Raw genomic sequence first — 6,580 nt, 5'->3', positions numbered from 1 at the left:
TGTGTTCTTCCTAATGGACTTGTTCCATCTTGTCCACATCAACAGCCTCATTAGGCTCTGCAACCTTAGCTTTCCCTTTATCCATCCTCTTCTTCTTTCTTTCTGCCATAGCCTTTTATAACTCACTCTCACTCTACTTCACCATACTTCTTGTGGCCCTTCCTTTTGGTAGGGGAATCTCAGCAGTTGTTGGAGGAGTAGACTTCCTTTTCTTGGTATTATTTGCAGTGCTGGGAACCTTTGGTGTTGGGGTTCTCCTTTTCTTGGGGTTGTAACTAGCACCTACTTTCTTCAGAAGGTCTGCTAGGGTCACCTCAATAGATGAACCGGGTTCATCTGCATGTGAACTTAGATTAACCAGCCCTTCACCAGCCTCCCCTGATCAACTTCCCCCTATTTTCTTGCTGCTTTCTTCTACAATTTTTGAGGTGGGTGAAGAATAAGCCACTTCTATCCCTCTTCCCCTCACATCACTACTCACACCCTCACTCTCTTTTTATTTTTCACTTTTATTTTTACCTCCTCTCTTTCATAACTCAGGTGTTTCCACATTCATAACAAACCCAACAAGAACAAACCTATTATCCAAATTTTCAACCAAAACAGAGCGTACCTCAGTTGGGGGATTTTGAACCTTCTCAGAATCAGAAGACCCAGTTCCTTCCCCCTTCACTTGCAGATTTGAAGGAATCATCTGAGTTTTCAGAGTCTTGGGCTTGGCTAGCCTTCAATTGTGCATTCAGTTTCTTTGAGAGCGCACATGTAGCCACAGTTATGCGAGCAAGCATCTTTACTCGCCTTCTCCTAGGTTGGGGGTAGTGCTGGGTTGAGGAGGAGTGGAGGAATCAGAGGGGGTAGGTTGTGGAGGAGTACCTGGGTTATCTTGAGGGTTACACATCTTGCTAATTCTAGAAAAGGATTTTTGATTTGGGGTTTTGGAAGAGAGAAGAATAGAGAGCAGAAGAAATTTGACGGTTTTAGAATTTTGAGAGTGGTAGTGATGGTGATGATGGTTTGTAAAGAGAGAAGATTAATTAATGACTAACGGTAGCTTTTTGCAGTCAATTAGAATTCCAATCAACCTGGAATTTTAGGTTGAATGTGCGGTTAAGCTTCCCTAGATTTTACGCATTTTGTGCAGTGAGAATTCTCGTATAGAGACGGAACTGGTTCAAATTTAAAAGGATAGGTTTTTATGAGGTTTTTGATCATAGGTAGGACTCTGCTCATGGATTAAATATTAATATTTCTAATTGTGCAGAGTGTAGAAATCATACCTTGTTATTCAGATGAACCAGTACTGATGAATCAGGTTCTTCACTAAGAATCCTCTTGATCATGCCTCAATTTACCAAAATAGAGAAATTTGTTAAAGATCAGTGAGTCATATCAACACATGGCACAGGAGTATACTATTTAAAGTATGAAGCTGAGCAAAAATCAATCTAGATATTTACACAAGTTTCGGATTTCCTAACCAAATTTTTTTTATTTTATTTTTATATTTTTTTTCTTGTGCATTCTGAACTGGTTTTATTGGGTGATCTTAATCATCCCTCATTCTAACCTGTTCCTTTCAAAGTTTTCTCTACTAAGTGCTTTTGTAAAAATGTCAGCAATTCGCTTATCAGTAGCACAAAATTCTATAGTGATCAATCCTTTCTCATAGTTGTCCCTTGAGAAATGATGTCTAACATCTATGTTCTTAGTTCTCTTATGATGGACTGGGTTCTTAGTCATACTAATAGCACTAGTGTTATCACAAAAAATAGGGATGCAACCAACTTCAAAACCAAAATCCATCAACTGCTGTTTGATCCACAGCAATTGAGCACAACAAGAGGCAGCAGCAACATACTCAGCTTCAGCAGTAGATAAGGCCATTGAGTTTTACTTATTAGTGGCCCATGATACCAGACATGAACCAAGAAAGTGAGCCATACCTGTGGTGCTCTTCCTGTCCACAAGGAAACCTGCATAGTCAGCATCAACATATACCACTAAATTAAAGTTGCTACCTTTTGGATACCAAAGGCAAAGGTCAGTGGTGCCTTTCAAGTATCTCAATATCCTCTTGACAGCAGTCGAGTGGGATTCCTTAGGATTTGCTTGAAATCGAGCACAAAGCCCTACACTGAAGACAATGTCAGGTCTGCTAGCAGTAAGATACAAAAGCGAACCAATCATACCCCTGTACAACTTCTGATCAACAGATGAACCAGGTTCATCTATCTCTAATTTAGTAGCTATTGCAATAGGAGTGTCTATTTCCTTTGATTCGTCTATTTTAAACTTGTTAATTAAGTCTTTTGCATATTTCTGCTGATGGAACATGGTTCCATTTGAGTTTTGTTTGATCTGTAAGCCTAAGAAGAAGTTAAGCTCACCCATCATACTCATTTCAAATTCACTCCCCATTAATTTAGCAAATTCCTTACTATGTTTTTCAGTGGTTGCCCCAAAAATTATGTCATCAACATATATTTGTACCACTAGTAGATCCATACCTTTTCCGTCAAGAATAGAGTACTATCAATATTACCTCTCTCCTAGCCATGTTCAAGCAGGAATTTGGATAGTCGTTCATACCATGCTCTAGGGGCCTGCTTGAGTCCATAGAGTGCCTTGTCCAGTTTATATGCATGATTTGGACACTCCTTGCTTTCAAACCCTGGAGGTTGTTTGACATATACTTCTTCCTTTAAGTAGCCATTTAGGAAAGCACTCTTCACATCTATCTAGTGAAGAGTAAATTCCATGTGTGCTGCAAAAGCTATAAGGAGTGTTATTGCTTCCAATCTTGCAACTGGAGCAAAGGTCTCATCAAAGTCTATGCCCTCCTCTTGGCTATAACCTTGAACCACCAACCTTGCCTTGTTCCTTGTAACAGTTCCATCTTCATTAAGTTTGTTTCTGAAGATCTATTTAGTGCCAACTATTGATCCGTCCTTGGGTCTTATAACCAGATGCCAAACTTGACTCCCTTCAAACTGATTGAGTTCATCTTGCACTGCATTTACCCAGTCTGCATCCTGCAAAGCCTTAGCAACATTTTTAGGTTCAATAAGAGATAGGAAAGCATCAAAAGCACACAGATTATTTAATTGAGATCTAGTTTTAATTCGAGATGTTGGATTAGTAATTATGTCCTCAATGGGATGAGAACTTTGATACTTGTAAGGTTTCACAACCAATTGGTTTCTGTTTGATGTTTCTCCCATGTTCTGTTGCTGAGGAACAGCCTCATGGACAGGTTCCATTTGGGAATTAGATTCAGTTCTTCTTTGTTCAGTTCCCCCTGTCAGGTTGCCTTGGATGGAAGAACCTGTTTCATCACCTTTTCCTTCTTCTGGTGCAACTTCAGCTTGGGCTGTGACTTCACTTAATTCTTTTACCAGCCCAATAGCTTCATCTTCATGTTCCTTTCTCTCAGAAAGAATGTTAGTTTCATAAAAAACTACATGTACACTTTCTTCCACACACATAGTTCTTTTGTTGTACACTTTATAAGCTTTGCTATGTGAAGAATATCCCAAGAATACTCCCTCATCACTTCTGGGATCAAACTTACCTAGGGAGTCCTTTCCATTATTATGCACAAAGCCCTTGCATCCAAATGCCCTAAGTTGGGATATATTTGGTTTTCTCCCTTTAAGTAACTCATAGGGAGTCTTCTCTACAAGGGGTCTAGTCATGCACCTACTAATGATGTAACATGCAGTGTTTACAGCTTCTGCCCAGAAGCTATGGGGCAGTTTACTAGAAAGAAGCATAGTCCTAGCCATATCTTCAAGAGTCCTATTCTTTCTTTCAACTACTCCATTTTGTTGAGGAGTCCTAGGGGCAGAAAAAAAATTATAATCTATACCATGCTCATCACAAAATTCAGCAAACTTAGCATTGTCAAATTCAGTTACATGATCAGACCTAATTGATGCAAGTTGATTGCCTAGTTGTTTCTGAGTTTTTCTAACAAAGGCAGTAAACATATCAAATGCTTCATCCTTAGATGTTAAAAACAATGTCCAAGTAAACCTAGAATAATCAGCAACAAGCACCATCACATATTTCTTACCACCTCTACTTAATGTTCTCATTGGACCACACAGATCCATATGAACCAGTTTCATCGACCTGGTCGTGCTTACCACTTTCTTGCTTTTAAAAAATGATCTTACCTGTTTCCCCTTGCACAAGCCTCACAAATTTTGTCTTCCTTAAACTTGGTGTTAGGTAGCCCTATCACCAGGTCCGTGGAGACTAATTTGTTAAGTTGACTTAGACTTGCATATCCAAGTCTTTTGTGCCAAAGGAGGGGATCATTGTCCAACACACTTAAGCAAGTGAGTTCATTTTCTGAAAGAGTGGACAAATCTATAATATATATATTGTTTACTCTTTTTCCCTGCAAAACAATCTTGTCAGTGGTAAGGTTTATCACAAAACATTTGGTAGAGGTGAATGCTACCAAGTTAGCTCTGTCACACAGTTGTGATACACTGATTAGGCTATATTTCAGGCCATCTATCAAGTAGACATTCTCAATGGAATGTGAGTCTGTCTTACCTACCTTTCCAACCCCAATGATCTCACCTTTCTTACCATTTCCAAAGGAGACATTACCTCCTTTGAGGTCCTCAAGTGAAAGGAACTGGTTCTTGCTTCTAGTCATATGCTTTGAGCAACCACTATCTATGTACCATATTTGGCTGCTCCCCTTGACTTTGACCTGCAAGAGAAAATCAGGGGTTAGTCTTAGGAACCCAAACTAGTTTGGGTCCCTTTCTATAAGAAAAAGGGTAAATTATATTCTTTTTAGCCCATCCTGGCAGCCTATTTTTCCTTTGAACAAAGGTTTTGTTCTTTTGACTGGCCTTTTCTTTTGCATTACATTCATTTTTAAAGCGACCAGTCTTACCACAGTGTGTGCAGATTTTGTTCTCAGGAAGTGTGATGTACCTGCTTTTGGGATCCCACTTAGGTGCAAGGGTCCCACAGCGAAGTTCTCTCCTATTGCTACTGTGATGTTCTTGTAGCCAAGATAGTGCATCATAGGACTTATTTCATTTGCAAGTTCTGTCTAGTTCATGCTTCACCTTGCCTAGATCTTCTTTTAGAACTCTTATCTGCTCATCTCTTTTATACAACTCATCCTTCATTTTTCCTAAATTTTCTTCTAAGGTGAGATGTGTGTGATCAATTTCTTTTTACCTGTTCCTAATTTCTGTTTCAAAATTTCAGATCTAAGCTCTAGCACAGTGGTGTCAATTTCAAGAACCTGGTTCTTCGACTTAGTATTTTTACTATCACTTTCACTAGCCATGAGTTCCAGATTTTTGCACTTAGCTTTCAGGATTACACATTCCCTAGACACTTGTTCCTTCTCATTGTTTATGACCTCAGACTCATCAATGAGATCTAGCAGTAACTCAGATAGCTTTTCCTTAGACAAAAATTTAATCTTGTCTTTGAGATGAATCACACTTACCTCTTGTTCATCATCTGATTCTCCAATGGCCATAAGTGCTTGTTCATCTCCAGCTTCATCTTCTGAATCCTCATCTGAGCTTTCTGCCCAAGCAGCAACCTTAGCCTTTGTTGATCCTTTTTCTTCTTGGGATGAACATGTTCCTTCTTCCTATTTCTTCGTTCAGCCCTTTCTTTCTTCCATTCAATTTCCCACTGAGAACAGTTCTTTATCATGTGGTCAGTCTTACCACATTTGTAGCAGCCGTCGTTGGTCTGTTTTTCAAGGGCCCTTGGTTTGTTGAAGGTTGCACCTCTCGAAGAACCCTTTCCTCTCATTAGATACTTCTTGAAATCCCTCGTGATCATAGCCATTTCATCATCCTCTAGATCTGCACCTTCAGCTATTCTGAAGGCCAAGCTCCTTTCCTTCTTGGGTGCATCCATCTTCATGGTTTGCCTTCTAAGTTCATAGGCAGTGTGATTTCCAACTAGCTCATCCAACTTAAGAGTGGCAATATTTTTTGATACCTAAGTAGCAGTGCTTTTGCTTTCCCAAGTCACTGGCAAAACCCTTGTCAAGATTTTCTAAACCTTGTCTTCTTCAAGCATAATCCTTCCAAGAGACTTAAGTTCATTTGTTAGTGTTGTGAACCTTGTATACATCTCTTGGATGATTTCTCATTCCTTCATGGTGAAATTCTCATACTAAGAATACAAAAGTGTTCCTCTTGATCTCTTTACTTGTGGAGTTCCTTCATGAGCCACTTGTAAAGTGTCCCAAATTTCCTTAGCAGTAGTATAGCTTTGAATTCTGCTGTATTCGTCTGGACCAAGTCCCCACACTAGCCATTTCTTGGCCTTAGCATTCTTTTCCCACTTCATCAAGTCCTCGGCAGTGCAGTCAACTCTAGTCTTTGGCACATCCATTCCTTCAGCATTCTTCTTTGTAGTGGTCAGGGGACCATCAGTAATAATGTCCCAGAGTTCATAGTCCTCTCCTATGATGTGATCTCTCATCCTATTTTTCCACCAGGAATAGTATTGGCCATTAAAGAGTGGAGGCCTAGCAGTGGATTATCCTTCCCAGTTTCCAGGTGGTGCACTCATCTTG

The sequence above is a fragment of the Nicotiana attenuata genome, chromosome 3 (assembly GCF_001879085.1).
Source record: "Nicotiana attenuata strain UT chromosome 3, NIATTr2, whole genome shotgun sequence".
Lineage (NCBI taxonomy): Eukaryota > Viridiplantae > Streptophyta > Magnoliopsida > Solanales > Solanaceae > Nicotiana > Nicotiana attenuata.
The sequence above is the reverse complement of the archived record's forward strand: the minus strand, read 5'-3'. Positions refer to the sequence as shown.